Source organism: Myotis yumanensis, unplaced genomic scaffold (genome assembly GCF_028538775.1).
Source record: "Myotis yumanensis isolate MYYU_CA2020_CCGP unplaced genomic scaffold, mMyoYum1.0.hap1 SCAF_7, whole genome shotgun sequence".
Classification (NCBI taxonomy): Eukaryota; Metazoa; Chordata; class Mammalia; order Chiroptera; family Vespertilionidae; genus Myotis; species Myotis yumanensis.
In genome coordinates, this window is record NW_027223758.1 from 25138998 (window position 1) to 25158010 (window position 19013).

General features: G+C 41.7%; 1 protein-coding gene across 2 annotated transcripts in view; it reads right to left on the bottom strand.

The window, feature by feature from the left end:
* Window positions 1–15508, bottom strand: part of SNAP25 (synaptosome associated protein 25) — a 77963-nt gene extending 62455 nt beyond the window's left edge. The window contains exon 1 of one of the 2 annotated variants that reach the window (XM_070419914.1): window positions 15366–15508. The gene's annotated coding sequence lies outside the window, so the exon portion shown is untranslated. The remainder of the gene's footprint in view (window positions 1–15365) is intronic. The other variant, XM_070419913.1, reaches the window with a different exon arrangement.
* Window positions 15509–19013: the final 3505 nt, after the last annotated feature.

The window sequence follows — 19013 nt, forward strand, 5'->3', positions numbered from 1 at the left end:
CGAAGGATCTGGTGGGGCCTGCTGCAAGGCCCAAGTACCGGTGCCTGGCTTGTTATCCATGACCCAGCAGCACAGTTGAAAAGCCTTCAGGGTTTTTTCCACTGCCTCCTCCCTTGGGCTCCCATTTCCAAAGTGCTCACTGGGCAGAGAGCTGGCAGAGAATTGTTTTGGCCATTATGGGGAGCTCTTGCAACTAGAGGACAAAGCAGGGTTTGCTTAAATAGTGGGCACTTCTGCAAGGACAGAGAAAAAATTCAAATAAAGTTGTCCTCACTAAGACAAGTCCAAGTGAAATTTCATATAAAGAAACATCATCACAAAGCAGTAAGAAGCTGATGTGTGTTTTTCCCCCATTTGAATCTAGAAAGGCTTATTCACTTTCAATATTCAAAGAAAAAAATTTCTCTTTGACTCTCCTCTGAATTTACCAGACATCTGGATCTGTGATTGCTTAGCTTGGAGAGATGCAGAGAGATGTTCCTCTTGACCTAAGGATACCTTAAACTTAGACCCTAAGTCTCCAAGTTTGGCTGGAAACGAAATTGGAAGGCCTATGGCAGTAAGATAATGAAAACCCATCCTAAGACCCCTGGGTTGTGGAATTTAGTGGAAGTTATGTTGCACCAGGATGGACAACCAGAACCTAGTCCCCAGCCTGTGGTATGTGGAGGGGCTTTCTCTGACTTAAGCTCCCAAGATCTTGGGGGGCTGTGGTAGATTTCTTTTCTCTTCTCTTTTCTTTCTTTCTTTCTTTCTTTCTTTCTTTCTTTCTTTCTTTCTTTCTTTCTTTCTTTCTTTCTTTCTTCCTTCCTTCCTTCCTTCCTTCCTTCCTTCCTTCCTTCCTTCCTTCCTTTCTTTCTTTCTTTCTTTCTTTTTTTTTTTTTCAATAATGGCCCTAATAATTCCTCTCTCAGTATTCCTAATCTTGGGTGGCCCCTCCCACACTGACTACGTGCTTGGCCATGTGACTTCCTTTGGCCAATGAGACAATAGCAAATGTGACCTAAATAGACTTGAAAGTGCTTACACATTGGAGAGTGCCCTGTCTTGCTGTTCTCGGATGATGCGAGACATGCGGTCTAATCACTCCTGTCACCCTAGCCGGAAGCCAGCACCAATCTCCATTCATGGACCAAGAAGACCCCAGCCAACCTATCAACTGACTGAAGAACCACCTACTTAATTCATCGAACCAGTAGCAATAAGAAATTGAATGGTAGCTATTCAAGCCACTAAGTTTTAGGGTAATAGCTAGGAAATTCGGATGCAGATTTTTGTTGTATAACAAGTGATATATTTTACTTTATACATTAAAAATATCAGTCTGAAAAGGGATCTATAGGCTTTACCAAACTGCCAGTAGGGTCCATTGGAAAAAGCAAAAAGCCAACTATATTCAGATAAAAATATTTTAAACTTGGTTGATTTATTTTAGCACCTATTTGTCCAATTCTGTCTCTCAAAATATTAACATAACTTATGAAGACAACTGTAGGAAAAAGTTGTGGCAAAATAACCCAGGAAACTTCTAGTTGTATCTGATTCTGGTTGTATCTGATTGTTTGGTAAGTGACCTGATAAAAATTCAGTCTCTCTATATAAGACTTTTTTTTTAAGTCACCAGCTTGTTGCATCCACAAGAGGCACCTCAATTATGATCAAGGGGTCCTTGCCTGCTCCACCCAGAGGCCAACTCTGATCTATTTGGTCAGGGCTGTGAGTAGATCTAGGAGGAAAACAAAAAAAACATAAAGGAGACACTCATGTGAGACTTATTTCTAATTTAATAATACACAAAAGCTTTATTCAGGAAACCAAAGTTAAAAACAAGCTCAAATAGCACAAACAAAAGAAAGAAAAATCAGACTCCTGGAATGCTAGAGAAAGAAGGAACTAGAGCAAGTGGAATGAGAACATGGCCTTGAACCTGAATTTTCTGGTCTAGAAAAAAGATCTTGTAGCCTAACAGCTTCTTTGTGCCCACTTCCTCTTTTAGGGTTTGTGTGCCTTCCTGCAGCCTGTCATTCAATCTGATGCCAACTCTTCATGTTTACCTCCTCATTGGATCAAAAATGACTTGGCTTTCTCCTGGGTCTTTTTGGTGATTGATGGAAAGAGGAACTCCAGTCGATGAATGCAGAGGCGGGAGGCTCTTCTTTTATTCCCTCTCCTTACTTCACTCCTTTTCCCACCCCTTATTGTGTCCAGAGAAATCTGTAGCAAATTCAATATTATGATTGGCTGAGGCAAGGACTTACTGGTACACTCATATTTCCCCCCACTGGGTCACATACCAGTATGTCCTTATGAAGCCCACATGGAACACAGCCTAATAACTATAGTAGGAACTAGATAGAAGGACGAGTTATAGGCTTAAAGGGAACTTCACCACTTAGTTAACTATCCTGTATCAATATCCTTGGTTTGGCTCTCATTTTTGAGTTCATCAGCCTAAAGAGGCTATAAGTGCCCAGCTCATCAGGATATCCGTGCATATAGCAAGGTCATGCTAAGAGGCAAAGTGAGCCAAAGGAGGAAAAACTTGGACCAGAGGACCATAATCCTCCATTTCTGCCACTGTGGGCTGTTTGGATTTCATAGAGTCACTTTCTCTTACTGTACCCTGAAGCTATAAGTGCTCCAGGTTTTGAAATCTGAGAGAAAAATGAGAAGATGATGGGAAATCTTACCTGTATTATTTAGACCAAGGTCCAATTTATGTTTCTTGCTGATACACGATAGAATCAAGTGCCAAGGTTCTAATAAAGGTGCAGAGTGAGTGGGAAATCAAAATCACTGGGCCTTCAGGTGATTTGGTCTCTGCTTAAATGCCACTTCTCAGAAAGGCCTTCTCCCAGGACCCTCTCTAAGTCAGCACTCTACCCTCTTGAGGTCATTACTTATCCCCTCTGTCCTATATTATTTTACTGACAGTACTGTCTGTCACTCTCCACTAAAATGTAAGCTTTGTGACTGCAGGGCTTGATCAGTTGTTCTCTGCTTATTCCCATTGCTTATGACAGTGCCTAACATCTGGTAGAGGGCAATACATATTTGATGAATGAATGAATTATAATGAGGAGGGAACATCCTACAAAATCAGGAAAATCTGAGCCCAGAAAGGTGTGAAAGAGCCATCCTTCACTTCAGTTAAGTTATTCTATGTTCTTTAGGTCAAGGGAGTTTCTTCTACTAAAGAAGCAGGTATTTCACCTGTGGTTTCTTATCTATCCCAAGCTTTTGAAGCAGAGAAGGGAGGATGACTTATTACATCTGCTTTGAAACTGATTCTTCCCCCAATTGAATTGTGTGGTTCCAGCATGTAAATATACTATTCCATGACATGCTGTGCCCACAATTGATTGGTGTAAGCTGGGCAGCAAGCCCAGCTGGACCAATCAGAGCCCTTCTCTGAGATTTTGAGCATGGGATATAGACAACAAATGGCAGTCCTTTTTCCATAGTGGACGTGTTGGAAGTACAAATTGGGTGTTCATGTTTCTGGTGTATGCAGGAAGTAACTGGCTTTTTAGCCAGAGAAGTGAAGTCTTTTTAATGAAAGAAAAAGGGACAGGTGTAGAGACAATGCATCGGCAGTATTTAAACACTGGGTTTGAGTTGTTTCTGAATTCTAGCTTCCTCTTTGTCCTTCCAATGGTTTGACTGTTCAATATTTATTCAGATTTTTTTGAGCCAATCGATCTCCAGTTTTGCCAGAACAATTTATATTTTTATTTCTGTCATGTGCAAAATCCAAATAGATATAAGCAACATAGGTAACTTTTTCAGGAAGCTCTGCCTGGCAGTACAGAATTATAGGAATGTTCATACCCCACTTTTATAGATAGTGTGTCACCATTTGAGGCCAAAGGTCTCTGAGGATAACAACAGCCTGAGAGGTTTCCTGATTGGAGTGTGACACTGTGCTGGAGAGAAAATTTGGAAGAGATGGAGGCAGAAATGGCAAGGCAGCACAGGGCAGTGGAAGAGCACTGAACTGTGAGTCAGCAGCCCTGGCTGCAATGCTCACCTTGCAAGTTTAGCAAGTAATTTATCTCTGTGTCTAGTTATCTGTCATTTATTTATTTATTTATTTACTTACTTACTTATTTATAGAGAAAGTGGAAGGGAAGGGGAGAGACAGAGAGAGAGAAACATCGATGTGAGAAGAGACACATCTATTGGTTGCCTCCCACACAAGCCTCAACTAGGGCTGGGGATAGAGCTTGTGTGCACCCTTGACTAGAATCAAACCTGGGACCTTCAGTCCACTGGCCAACACTCTATCCACTGAGCCAACCAGCTAGGGCTATTTGTCATTTTTTTAAAATTCCATTAACAAGTCTGTCCAAGCAACCCAAATCTATGGTTCTACTAGCACATGAGAGGAGGGCAGAAAAGGATGGTGATGTGAGGATCCTTTTCCCAAGGTCAGTTGGAGCTCTGATCCAGGGCAGAAACAAGAAAATGCAGGGGTGTATGGAAAAGGGCCAGGCTGCTTCCTTGCCACTGAGGCAGTTTACTGAGGGGCCCAGAGGAGAAGCAATGGAAGCTGCTTTATCCTTTGCACAGTGGGTATCCTTCAGAGGCTGCAAGCTGGGACTTTAGACAGAAGGAAGGGGCTATTGTATCCTCTGGTGATATTTTAAATTTTGGTAGGTTTTTGGGGTGAGGAATTCTGGGAGCCATATTTGTTGCAGGGGGAAAAGGCATAACAAAGGAGTCCTCTGTTTCCCCCCCAAGACCCCATCCTTATTCAGTGGACTCTCACCTTCCTCATCCTTCAAACTCATTCTGATAAACAATAGCATCTTTATTACTAAATCTAGAAAGGTGAATGGAAACTCTATGCAGTGGCCCAGGACAGCTTTTCTCTCTCCAAGCACCTAGTCACAGCTTTTACAAGGCAGAAAACAGAGGAAACGCCACATGTCCTCATCAGACCCAGTTCAAGATCAATGTGAACACTTGAAGGAACTGCTAAAATCTCTAGGACACTGGTTCTCGAACTTGAGCACACACCAAAATCCCCTGGAGGTGATGAAAACAGAACAACCTGGCCCCACCCATAGAGTTTCAGACCCAATAGGTGTGGAGTGGGGCCTGAGAAATGTCTTTCTCACAAACTCTTGGGTGCTGCTGCTGCTGCTGGTCCAAAGGCCCCAGTTTGAGAATGTGGACTAGAAGAATGCATCACTGCCTGTGGAGGGTTAGTAGCATGGCACTTGGGATCTTAAATTCAAACTCAAGTTCTCTCTCTTATTAGCTGTGTGAAAGATAAGGAACCATTTTCTTCCTCTCAAAGACTCATCAATTTCCACCTTGTCCCTTAGAATGGGAGCCCCCACTCTTTGGGAAGACCAGTATTGGGAAGATAGCTTCCACCATCCCCTCCACCCCTTCCTTTATTTGCCCCTCCCACCCCCAACGGAAGTGCTCTGTGAGATGGGAAATAGGTAGTAAGCAAGCATAGCTCGGCCCTCCACTTGGCTTTTTCTCTAGGATCTGCATGCCCAAAGCAAGCTAACCTTGGGAAGGATAGTGGAGGAAGGAAGCAGGACCTAAGGCAGGGGTGGGCAACCCCTGGCAGGCGTGCCAAACATGGCACGCCAGTAACTTTTGTTGGCATGCGAAACCCTCTCTTATAATCTTCCATTTACAATTATTTTTTCTTAATATCGACTTTTTTATTTTTCAGATAAATTCAGTGTAGGTGCATCTAGGATAAATAAATAATTTTACATAACAAGTTATCTTAAAGACCATAGATATGGATTGACGAGAGAGGGGAAGAGCAATTTCTATGCCTCTGCCTTAACTCTCCCTGACTTCCTGGATCCAACCAGTGTTTTGGTTTCATCCACATACGCTTGTGAATCTTTGTTCTCAGTGATGAATTTTGTTAAGTCTCGTAATAGGAGTAGCCTGACGGATGAAAGTAGTAGCTCGTGCATATCTCTGAAGGTCACGAAATATAAACCTAATGTAAAATCTCTGTCATCAGTGATGCAGCAGCAAAAGTCCCACTGATAATATCAAATGGAGTCATAAAGTTTTCTGTCGGACTATCAGTGTACATGTATACATTAAAAAATAAATGTATTTTTCATCATCATATACTGTGTTTTTGTCGCTCGAATGAATTTTATTATTTCTTCAAGGTTCTTCACATACGTACATCTTAAGAGATACCAAGTAGGCGTAACATGTTCTCAAAAAATTAGGGTTGGCACGCAGAAGAAGTTTGAGTCAGAGATTTTGCTGGTTTTGGCACGCACTCACAAAAAGGTTGCCCACCCCTGACCTACGGTGCTCTAGCTCTCCTGTCTTACTGAATATATCTCTGTAGCCCTTTCTCCTTTGGTGAATCCCAATGTCTAGGTATGAAGTAGGATTAGGAGTAGGAAGAGCAGGCTGATTCTGGCTGCTGGTCCTAACCTTTTTTTCCCAATCAGGCTTTAACAAAAAGCCTGATTTTTTCTTCTTTTTGTCACTTACCGCGTCTATGTACCAGAAGGCTCAAGGAGGGAGTAGCGGTGGTGATTATCTCCTTGGAATCTTTGGTAGAACCTTGACCAAGTAGTATCCTCTCTAGTCAAGTGTGGAAAATAACAGTCACCACTTAGGAGGTTGCTGTAGAAATTAAATATAACACTGGCCACAATAGACAGTAATATAATAACTAGCACATGGTCGATGCTCAAAAGTGCTCTCTTGTCTTGTAGGCCTGGATTTCCATGAAATGTCCCCAAAGCAGAATTTTAGGTCACTGCTGCAAACAGAATTCTTTTCTGTTTGCTTCAGAATTCTTTTCCAACTATAAAGGGAAATCATTCTGTAAATGTGGCTTAGGAGCATACATTTTTCAGTTCATATAGCTAGCCGATGCAGGTTTTATATTTTATATTTTATATTTCTATAAATAAAGCTAAAGGCTCTGAATGACGTGATGCATGTAGGAGACTGACTGTGAGAAAGTCTGTGTTTGCACCTCTCTGTCTGCATATTGTATGCAGATACAAGAACACGCATGTGCATACACAATATTTAATAAGGAACCCAACCCTCCCCCACAAACCTTAACACAAAGCTGAATACAAAATGAAGCTAACAGATGTAGCTTTAATAATGCTTCACTAAATAGCTTACGGCAAATTTATTTTTCTTAAGCTAAAGAATAGCAGGAAATTTTGCATATCATCTCTTAACTACTCGAGGGCCTTAAAAACCCAAGGCATTGAGCAAAAGGAGGCTAGTGTTTAGTTGGATAATAACCAAGCCTCTTTGGTCTCCAAATGTTATCCTGAGAACTATGAGGCCATTCCCAGAGATACTATTCAAAGGCATTTTAAAAATCCTTCCTCAAATAGAAAAATCAGAGACTATTAACACATTTTCCCATTTTATCATGCATGCTGCTCAAGCTAAAAAAGTAATGTGATTCCAAGACTTGTTGTTTCTTAAAGCAGAGTCAATATCAGAAAATGAAGCATCGAGCCCTCACATAACCTGTAATGAGGAACATTGGAAATCTGGCATGGCAAATGGCAGATAATGACACATGATAGCAACAGTCCCTTCCTCTCTCCCAGAATGGGGCAGGTAACAGTACTTCACTAGCATCAGCTCATTTAGGTTTCATGACAACCATAGACATACGTGTGACAGCTACTTTCTTTTTTACAGATGTGAAAACGGAGGCTTGGTTCAGGTTAGGGTCATACTGTTGAAGTGGCAGAGATGAGCTAGGTATTCACCCATCTGACTCTCCATCTAGGGCTCAATGAGCTTGTTTGGATACTGAGTTTCTCTTGGTCACCCATACTATCATATCTGACCTGACTTTTCAGCCCAGAGGACCGAGTTCTTTGGATTTTGCCGTCTCATGTTCTACATGCTAGGGGTATGCTTTCTATTAGAAAATCTCAATGGATTGTGCACACCTCACTGAAAAACTCATGGGGTGGTGGGGAACAACATGGATGTTGTAGTCGGAAAGACAAGAATTCCAAACTGTTTTAAAGTTGCCATAAAAATTAAATGAGATAATGTATGTGAAGGGCCTAGTAGGGCATACCATAGACATTCAATAAGTTAATTACTTTCTTTCTTATGGTTATAAGTAATATCTTCATTCTAAGCCGAGAAAGTAGGGTGCAGAATAATCGACCAGTGGTTTTAGACTTGGTTCAAGAGAAGAACCAGGAAAAAGAAATGCAGAAATCAATGTTCACTTGGTGATAGCTTTTTCTTAAGGCTAAATGGATCTATAAAGGAACTGTTAAATATATGTAGTTTAAAAAAGATAAATGGGACTGACTTAGCATATCAACTAGGTTTATTTTTCTCTCGTAGGCAAAGAGGCACTGGCTATCTTGGGGGGAAAAAGTTGGAGATTGATGTGTTCGGAAAGCAGGGTGACTCTGGTCTCAGGGGGCACATAAGAGACTCTTTTTCTTACTTGCTGTCATCAGTAAAGGACAGAAGCACTAATCCAAGCCTACAGGCATGAAAAATCATCTCCCAAGTTCAAAATGTGTGACTAGTTTGGATATAGGAAGTGATGGGGAGGCTGAGACCAGATGGTCATTTGCTAGAACCTACCATTTTAACAGGAAAATAAGCTTATTCTTCAAGTATAAAATGGGCCATCTTGGAGGACAAGGTGAGGTGAGTCAGCAAAAAGTGCAAACTCTACATTTAAGATACGAGAATTAGGCAACTTTGTCTAGAAACAAAATCAGTTCAACAACCACAAAACCCAAACACAGAAGTAAAGATAAGTGAATTGTTGTAAGTTTTCTCTTTGATGGATCAGAATTCAACTTTTATTACCTAAGAGGATCACATGTATTTTTTCCAGACCAAAGAAAACAATCCATAAACCCTAGTGCAGCTGTCACTCAGCATCAATCTGGTGCAGACATGGGAATGCACTTGGAGTTTCTCTGAATGGTTGTTAAAACATTTAAAAGGAAACATTACAGGAACGTCCTTTAAACAGGATTTTCTCCCATCCCTTTTTGGGCACACAGATTTGTTCTTATCAGTTCGTCACTAGTGACGCCAACCTCTGTGAGTCAGCAGGAAGAAAATCAGCTAGGATCTCCTCTGGTAACATCAAGCCATACTCTGGAAAAGATGCTGACATCTGCAGTAGAAATGGAGCTGTAGCAACAAGAACATGGCTTTTTGGAAACATGTGAATTAATTCACATGTGACGATGAATCTAATTAATATCATACTGCCGGTTGCTAGCCTCTGACCTTTAAAACTCCTAGGCTTTAAAACTTCCTCCTCTCCTCATCCTTTGTGCTTAAAGCTGTTTTGAAATGTTATTTTGCAACACACCCTCTTCTTCCAGATTTGATTAGTTTTTGAGCTGGCTACTAATATCATGTAATTCAGGTCATATGGAAATGTTACTTTTTAAGTATGTAAGGGCTCACAGATTCTATAAAAGCTTCTGTTTTCTCTTTTCTAAAGTGATAGAGGAAGGAAAAAGAGTGAGGAAATAGCAGCTAGTAAATTAATTTAATTCAGACTTAAAGTGGCTATAGGAGATGATCAAAAGAGGGTACAGAAAGGAATAAAAAAAAGAGTTAATTAGTTGGAAAAAAGAATGATACAATGTTTAGGCAAGTTGTAGAGAATTGTCTGTGCCAGACAGCAATGAAGCTGATTGAGAAGGATCAGAGATCCCCAAAGCACTGATGACTCAGAGCAGGGCTGTGGGGGAAAAGACAGGACTTCTTAGGCTCGACCAGAAAGAAGACTCCAGAGAGATGATGACAGAGCAATTATTGGGGGGGGGGGGGGGGGGGGGAGAGAAAGAGAGAGAGAGAGAGAAACTTTGAGTAAGAGAGAGGCTGTGGGTGTAATTAATATTATGTTGGGGGAAGGAATCTGGTCAGTTCCGAAAGCAGTACTAAGGCAGTGCCAGATGAGACCATCAGGGCACGGGACCTAGACCTATCCATTTTCAGCACTGATTTCCCTGACTTCTGAATGGTAGGAATACTGGAAACCATTAGTCCAGTTCTGCCATTCCACAGATGAAGAAACTGAGTTCAACAGTGGTTGAGTGACTTATTTAAAGATGGTGTAATTCCAAAACAGGAAGTTACAAGCAGTTGCTTCAGCACTAGAACCAGGTCTCCTGACTCTTGATCAGCATCCTTTGCCATCACACCCTGCTGCCCAACTGAGGGAGAAAAGATGCTGCAAAAAAAAATCACATCCATTCTCTGTGCCTCCTTTGACCAAACTGAAAAACGTGAATGATGCAAGAGGTAGCACAGTATGCAGTTAACAGCTTAGTCTCTGGAGTCAGAGTGGTTGCATTTAAATCCTGGCTCCACTCTGTGATAAGGCTCCACTTAGCCTTTCTCTGCCTCAGCTTCCCTATCTGTAAAATAAAAATAATAACAGTACCCTGACTACACGGTTGTTATGAGATTCAGTGAGCTAGTACAGGTAAAAGCTTTCAGAATTAGGGGTCACCCTTCTCCCCCACAGGCCTACTCTGATTAGTCACTGCTTTAGATATATCTGTCCTTCTAAATCAGATTTATGGCTTACTAAGTGTTATCTGATATTATATATAAATTCATACAACTATAGTTGGCATCATTTATTTAGATATCAGAAACTGCTTTGTCTTTTATATTGAGTAAAGTGCTATGAGATCCCTGAGGAAAAAATGATGTAGAAATGAGCTGCTACACTCATTACAGTAATAACAGCAATTTTGAAGAGTTCAAAGTGAAGTTGGGGATCTCTGGAAATTTCTCTTAAGTCTCTTTCCTCCTGTAGGACTAATTAAAAAAACAACAACACACACACCTCTTTGTCTACTCTTCATGTCCTAGCTTCCTCATTGCTATGCCACATCTCCTCCCCCCGTCTTAACTAGATTTGAAAAGCCCTCTGCACTCAGTATAACACCAACAGTGTGACCTCCTCTAAAGCATCAAATGTCACTACCTCCAGATTTCCCCCAGGGACTCACTTGAAAATCACAACGTTATCCTAAGGATGTCTTTTCTGCAAGCATTTTGGTAAAGAACAGATGAGTATAGTCCCTTGACAATTGAGAGCCAGAATTGAAATAGGAACAAGATTTATGTCTGTAATTGCCATTTCTTCCTCTACACAAAGTCATTGACTATTTTGGTTCAGCAGTTCCATCAGCATTTGGAATTCTGAAGCTCTGCTGTGAGAGTAAAAGATTAAAAGGGAAATGGGTATGGTTCAGACCTCAAGCTAGCCCTTAAGAAAGGGTAATCAGCCAATGTCAGCAACGATGGTAGGAAAAGAAATGGTATAAATGCTCATTTCACCTCTGTCTTCCTAAATTTTACTATAGTATCTAATTTTTTTCCCAGTTTTAGCCACTTGGGGCTGTTTCTATGTATCATGATGCCTGAAACATACACAGGAAAACTGATATATATTTTTTATCCATCCAGTCAGTGTAGCATACTCAGAAGGTACAAGAGAGTGTTATGCATAATTATTATTCAAGTGCACCTTCTGGGTACCCCTTATCACTAGATTCCTGACCTGCTTTTCAGTCTCTTTGGTAGGTGCTCATCTTGAATAATTTGTTTTAATTATTAATGGAAAATTGAAACTTATAATTAACTTCTGGGCAGGACATATAAGTCTATCTGCATATCCTGAAGAGTGATCCTAAAAGATGCCTAAATGAGGACCGATTATTTTTTAAAATTAATTATCCCTTATGATTGCTTCCCTCTATTTCTGGAAGAATGCCAATTTAATCCACTCTCTCAGTAACAACTCCTAGATATTAAAAAAGAGCTGATTACTTTGTTACATCAGCTTCTGCTCAGGAATCAACTTTAGAGGATAAAGTACCAAATCCTGGGCTTGGCATTCAAGGCCTTCCACAGAAGGCTCCAGCTTTTCATTCCAGCATATTCCCCTACACAAGCTTCACACTCCACCCAAATGGATGGGCATTTTTAGGGATTGCTGACCATAACTTGGGCTTGCCTAACTTTAGCTCTGTCTATGCTGTAACTTTTACTTAGCAGACCTCCCCTTCCTCTCTTTAGTTTCCAAAAGCCAGCTTAAGTCCTGCCTCCTTTCTCACATCATAGTCAGCTGTCCATATAAACATGAGACTTTATATCCTCCAGGGGGTTCATTTATGTATCTGGTGCTCCCTAAATGATCAATAGCTTCCTATCAGGTTGGTCCCTGCTGACAAGGGATGACATTGCAGAAACGTATCTAGCACAGAGGCTGTAAACACCAATTTTCTTATCTTTATAGCATTGCAAAGCAGTTCCATGATGTGAGAAAAATAGTTCATTCATAGTACATCATCTAAAAATCAGATTTATCTATTTTATCTTTCATCTCTCTCAACTTATTTCTCAAATTATCTCTCATTTCTACTAATCATCAAAAGCTAAATGTTCTGCTGAAGGCCAGTTGCTACAGGAAGAGGTTCTACTGGCAAAAACATCAATCTTTTGGTTGATAACCATCACTCCAGGCTTAACTCTCAGAGCTTAGCAATGTCTTTAGACAAGCTAATTAAGGGGCAGTTTATATTGTGTTTGTGCATGTGTGGTTGCACAAGTTTAACAAAGTAAAAATAAAATTGTGAATTCTTGGGAGATTTTATTATGGAGAGGTTAAGGAGATTATTGTTTTGTATTCTGAATGCTAAGGTGGTAGTGCAGAAAATGCCAATAAACAAAAAAGCAGGTACCATTAGAGGGTCTGCGTGAATGTTTCCTGGCATATCCCTATGTCCATCTGCCCCTGCCTCTTCTCTTCATATTGCTCAGAATTTTTAAAATTTAAAACCAGAAATCTCTTGATTTTTTTTCCTGAATCTTATCAATAATGTAAATGTTAAATTGATGCAATTATGTTTTCCTTTAATTTCTCAGTAAGCTATTCTAGAACTAGCTCGATAATTGTGCACATCGCCACTTCCTCCCAGATCTGTGCCCTTTGCCAGCTTCACTGCAGTCTTCTACCTCCGCACCCCCTCCTGCCCCCGCACTCCAGTCCTCCACTAGCAAACAAACCCAGCAGTAATTACTAATGTCCAAGCACGTAATTCCGGCAGCACTAGGCTTCTTCATTTGACGCAACTACGCAGAGAGCTGTCTGGACATGCAGCATAAAGTCGAAGCTTTCTGATAACTCCTACCCACCTTCTCTCCCCTCTTCCCATCACTAAGGCACAGTTGTTTATTTCATCTGCATACTGAAGAGTTATAAAAATGATTCCATGTAGTTATATACTGCTGAATAATAATTTTACACCCATATACAATCACAAATCAATACATACTTACATGGAAGCACATGGTTACTCATAAAAATAATTATAAAACACTAGGAAATAAATAGCCAAGAGAAAGTACCTTCTCTATGTGGACAGGGCATTTGAGCATTTCTAGTATATAAATGAATGGAGTTATAACTAACCAAGCACAATCCAAGACCTTGAAGCTTTTCAGGAGATCATAATGGCATTTCTTCAATGCGTTGTATATGTCCTTACATAATATACTATTACTCTTATTTAATAACCACTCATATAGTCCAATTTTGCTCCTGATCATTATATGCATACTTTAACTGTATAAAACAGCTGGAAATATCCCTGTGATAATTTGTGTTCACTAAGAGGCTCCAAGTCTCAGAGTAGACAATGGTTAAAGTACTTATCACCGGCCTCAGCAAAATCCCGCAGTGCTATAACAGAAACTGCAGTAGATCTGTAGGTCAGAGTACAATTTCAGTCTAACACCATGGTCCTTTCACATTACCGTGAAGGACACAGTTAGATTCTCCCAAGAAAAACCAGTCTTAATGTTGTCAAAATCAGAAACTATCACCTGAGATAACCAATGTCCACAGGAAATACTTCCACTTACTCTGAAACCATGGCCAAAGAGGTTAAACATATATCCTCTAAGACCTGCAATATTTCTCAGAGATGTATTTTTTGGCTATGTGATTGGGTTCATGCCTAGGTATAAGCATGGGAGAGAAGGAAAAGGATGAGGGGTTCATTCTTAAAGTTGATTCTGCTTAAACTACCCCCATATTTTTGTCAAATACAAATATGTATGGAGATACAGCTCTCCTATAAGCAAATCCTATTGGCATCTTCCTGTATCCCTCATTTATGCCTACCAAAGTCTATAGACAGATCTACTCTGTGCTAAAACAAAAACAAACGAAAACCTTGATATTTAACTGGATAAATGAAGATTTTTTTCAAAATGTGTTTATTTCATATCTAAAAAAGGGAAACAGGGCCACACATAAAATTTCCACAAGTGGACTATTTATTTATTTATTTATTTATTTATTTATTTATTTATTTTTGAAGCTATACAGGAGCTGAGGGGATGAGAGAGCAGGTAATTGCCTGCAAAGGAGTACCTGTGGGCAGTATTTATTTTTTATTTCTTTCTTTTTACCTACTACGTCTGCTTTATTAGGGGGTCTCTGTAAGACACAGGTCTGAGAGAGGCAATTTGGCCTGCAGCCCAGGAATCTAGCCCTGCCTGGCCAGGCATCTCTGCAGCAGATGCAACACTGGGGCCGGATCGCTGTCCGCGGTGCTGAAAGGTGGAGGGACCCAGAGCCATCCCTTGGTATTGCTGTCCAGGGTACTGAGTGAGGTCGTCCGCAGTCCCCAAGGCAGCCCACCCCCACCACCTCTCCGAAGAACCCTCCCACCCAGCACGACCCGCCCGCCTCCCGCCAGCCCGCAGCTGACAAGGAGCAGGCGGCATAAATCAAGTCCGTAGGGCATGGAGGCTGCTGCCGCTGCTGCTGCGGCTCAGCTTGCCCGGGGCGGGAACTCCCCTTTCTGCTTTCGCCTCCTCAGCGTCCACACCCTGCCTTTCCCCCAATTCGTCCCTGGGTAATAGCGCCCTAACATCAACAGTCATAATAATAGGGTCAGAACGACAGGGTTTGTTTATTTTGGCCTACAGAAAAGAAGAAAAAAAACCCCAACAGCCTAAACATCTCTGAAAACTGCATCGCAAAATGGAAGAGAGGACCCCACTGCTGTTTCAAAAGAGTAAGTTATTATTTAGTACGTATCCTTGCGCTTCCTCCGAATCGCTCCATCAGCAGTGTCTCCATTCATCTCTTCCCCAAGCAGCTCACCTAGAAAACACTTTAAAAAGCCCCACGCAGGAGTCTTGCCAGACGCGCACACACGGAATACCCCACCCTAGGTGCACAAATACTTGTATTTGCCCAAGTTCACTTGGTCTGCCCAGCTACAGACCCCTGTGGGTCTGCAGCCATCCAGCCAGATCCACGACCTGGGGAGTGGGCTCCTTACCTTGGCTTCTCCCGAGGGTGGTGTTCTCCCGGACCCTGCAGGTTGCAAGTGTGGAGGAGCCACCGGGCTGGGAGAGAAGGAAAGACAGCGCCTGACCTCCCTGAGGTTTCGTCTTCAGTGCAACGTGAGCTCTGCCCTCATCAAAGATGGCCGTCCCTTTTGACGTCAGCAGCTTTTAATAGCCACCTCCTGGAGGGGCGGGGGAGCGTGTTAGGGGGAGGGCGGGGTGAGGGCCGAGCCTGGGGGCGGGAGGAGGGGAGCCGCACGGTGCCCAGCGCTAGACTCAGATCCCCGTGCACTGTACTGCAAACCTTTTTATTTTAGTCTTTTATAAACAACCGAATGGGACGATTCGTATAAGTCCATTTTAACAGCCGGTCTCAGGACAAACACGTTTATCTTGCGACTGGTTTTCTGATATTCTTTGTGCATGTGCTATTTATGTATGCGTATGTAATGTGTGTATATGATATATATGTGTGTACGTATGCGATATATATGTGATTATATATAAAAAATTTCCCGTGGTGAGTTGAGTCTTTGGTTGAGTCACAGAAGCGAGGCGGCGGGGGGCGGGGGGGGGGGGCGCAGAGGAGGAGTAGAAGGCGAGGGCTGGTGGGGGGTGGCGGGTGAAGGGCGGAGGTGTGAACATTTCCACTGCAATTTCTTTTTTTTTAAAGGAGAGGGTCCAAAGGGGCATTCCTGTCAACCATCACCAGCTCCAAATATGGACAGGCTACGTAGGTTGCTATTTTTATGAGTGATTTTTTTTCTTGTTATCAAAGCAGCATCGGGGGCTTGGAGTTCGTGTTTATGTAGTCAGTAGGGGAGGGAGACTCGCGCACGTTATTTTAAAGTACGTCAGAGCAGCTGTCGCTGGGCGATGTCAAATGAGTTGGGGGGAGGGGGAGGGAAGGGTAGTTAACCCCAACAACGTGCGTTTGCTTGAGTTCAAGGACGAAGAGTTGAGAGTTGTTTGCGGAGGGCAAAACAGATGACGCTGTTTTCGGTTGAATTTGCAATCAGAACCTGGGTTTTAATGTGAGGTTTCTTAGGAATAGTCTACAGAGGCGCGTACACGCCTAATAGAACCGTCCAGACTTCCGGGGGAATGCTGAGGGCTGCGGGTGCAAGGATCGCTGGGACGCTACAAAATTCTGGTAGTTCGTTCAAACCTGGGTACTAGTCGAGGCTGGCTTGGGGACCCCCCAGATGCTCAAAACAGGGTGTGGGGAAGAAAGCCTGCTTGTGTGGTCATATGACAGATTAAAATAATAATCATAAAGCAATAATCCTAACTGCCCTTCCTTGTTGCGCCCTAGGCGCCCAGGGAGGGGGGTTATGCAAATGGTTCCCCGGTGGCAGCCTCTTGGATGAGTCACAGGTGTTTGGGAGGCTGCCGCGGGGTTCTCCAAGGGGAGGGCGGGCTGGGAAGCGCGTGGGAGGTGGGGGGACCTCGGCTGAGGAACTGCTTGTACTTTTCCGGGAAGGATGTGATTAGAAGTCGTGTCTTGCAGTGTTGAAACTTGGACTCTTTTAGGCAATGGAAAATCCTTGTCTCCACCCCTCCCTTCTCCATCCCCAACTCTCTCTCTCTCTCTCTCTCTCTCTCTCTCTCTCTCACACACACACACACACTCACACACACACACACACACTCACTTGCTGGTTTGAGAACCAAGCTTAGCCTTTTAATTGCTCACTATAAGAGGGAGAGGGAGTAGAGTAGGAGGGAAGAAGGGAGGGGGAGAGGGAGAGAGACAATAAGAATAAATCTCAGGAAAGGAGGAAAGCAGAGTTGTAAAAGGATTGGGGAGGATAGAGAAGCAGATCTATAAAAATTTAATAAAGGATGCCTTTAATTGAAATAAATAGAAGGCATTGTTTCATAAAGATTCCCTGACCCAAAGGGTATTTGAAATATTAATGTTTTCAATAATAATTAACAAATAATGTTTGAATTTTTATTAAAACTGGATTCCTAAAATAAGGCATGCTGCTGAAATTTGTTTGCTTAAATATTCATTAAACATTTAAGATTCTTAGACAATAAAGAACAAAACCTGCAAGGTCCTTAGACACGTAATGGCTAATAAAACTTCTAGTTATAGTTCTTACTTTCATTATGAAGCAAACTGGAATGGGTGAAGTAGCCAATACAATGTTACTACAACATCCTTTATAGTCGGGATTTTTTCCCCTAAAATTTGTCGCTTTTTTGACATGTGGAAGCTTGGGGGGAATAAGCCTGCAGCGGGGGAGAAATAAAACATATTTATGGCCCTCAGATTGAAAGTTTTGTGAAGGAATGGAGGAGGTAGGGGATTTTCCAGAATTAAAAAAAAAAAAGTAACTACGTCAGTGATGTATTTTCATCCTGCAGGCAAAAGATGTATGGCAGTCACCGGGGAGAACTGGCTCGGTATTCTGAGTTTTTAACTGCTGATGCCCCACACTGACATCTTTAAAAATTACAGATAAGAGGAGAGAGGCGGATTCAAAGCATCACAGGAAATATTACAGGCCTTACAGGATTATCTCATGGTGGCTGCAGCATTTTGCATCATCCTGTGCTTGTGTTAAAAATGTGAGAGTTTCTTTATCTTGTTCTGGGAGAGCGAGCAGGCTAATTTGAGAAACATAAACATTGGATAAGTATAAGTCTACTAAGGATGACCAGATAGCTCTAAATCTATTTTTTAATATAATGAGTCTTTATTATATTTAATATAATGAGTCTTTCTCTTGCCTTGGAGAGAATGCTTGTTTAAAAAAAAATCCATAGTCATTCTTGCCATTAGGAAACCAGCAGATTCATGTTATTCAGGGTCTATAAAGCCCCAAATCCTACAGAGAAGGAAGGTGATGAAAAATTTGCTCAGAAATGATTCAGCTGCCTGTGAGTTATTTCTACAAAGAACCAGCATGCAGAGTAACTAATGCTTAGGAACTCATTTGATGAGTAATGAGAAAATTACCTGCTCTGCTGGATGGATATTTACACTATGCTAATTCAGTCTCTGAAAGCTTTTTCTGGTATACCATGCCCCAAAGTAATATAGCTTTAGGTCCAAAATATTTAACTGGTATTTCCCAGTTAAGGTACAAGATTCACAGTTGAATCAATAATTACATCTTTATGAAGAAGAACAATAAAATATATAATTTGTAAAATATTGCACGATCTCTCCAAAGTCAATTTGAAAGTAGTTTAGAAAGAGCCCAACTCAGAAACCCCCTCTCCAAGGTCCTCCTTTGGAGCATGCCTAGTACCCTGTGACAATATTTCAACACGGTGAGGGCATAGGATGTGAGCAGAAGAATATAAAATTTAACAGATCAACTGTTTTGATTCCTTGGTTTGCTTTCCACATGGCTTGTTTGCCTCTTTCTCTTTATAGTTCTTCCATCCTTTACCCCAGTCCCCACCCCATTTATTGATAATGACCTAATAGCACCCATCAAAAGCATAAATGCTTTAGATACAAACTCCCCAGGTTGTCTCTGTTCCCTGAAGCCTCTGAGGTAGGGACATATCTTGTGAGAGGTAGAAAGACCACCAGGAATATTTGTTTCTGTTTCTGGCTTGTTGTGTTGAGGAAAAAAAAAATAAGATGGCACACCCAGAATTTTAAATAACACTTTGTT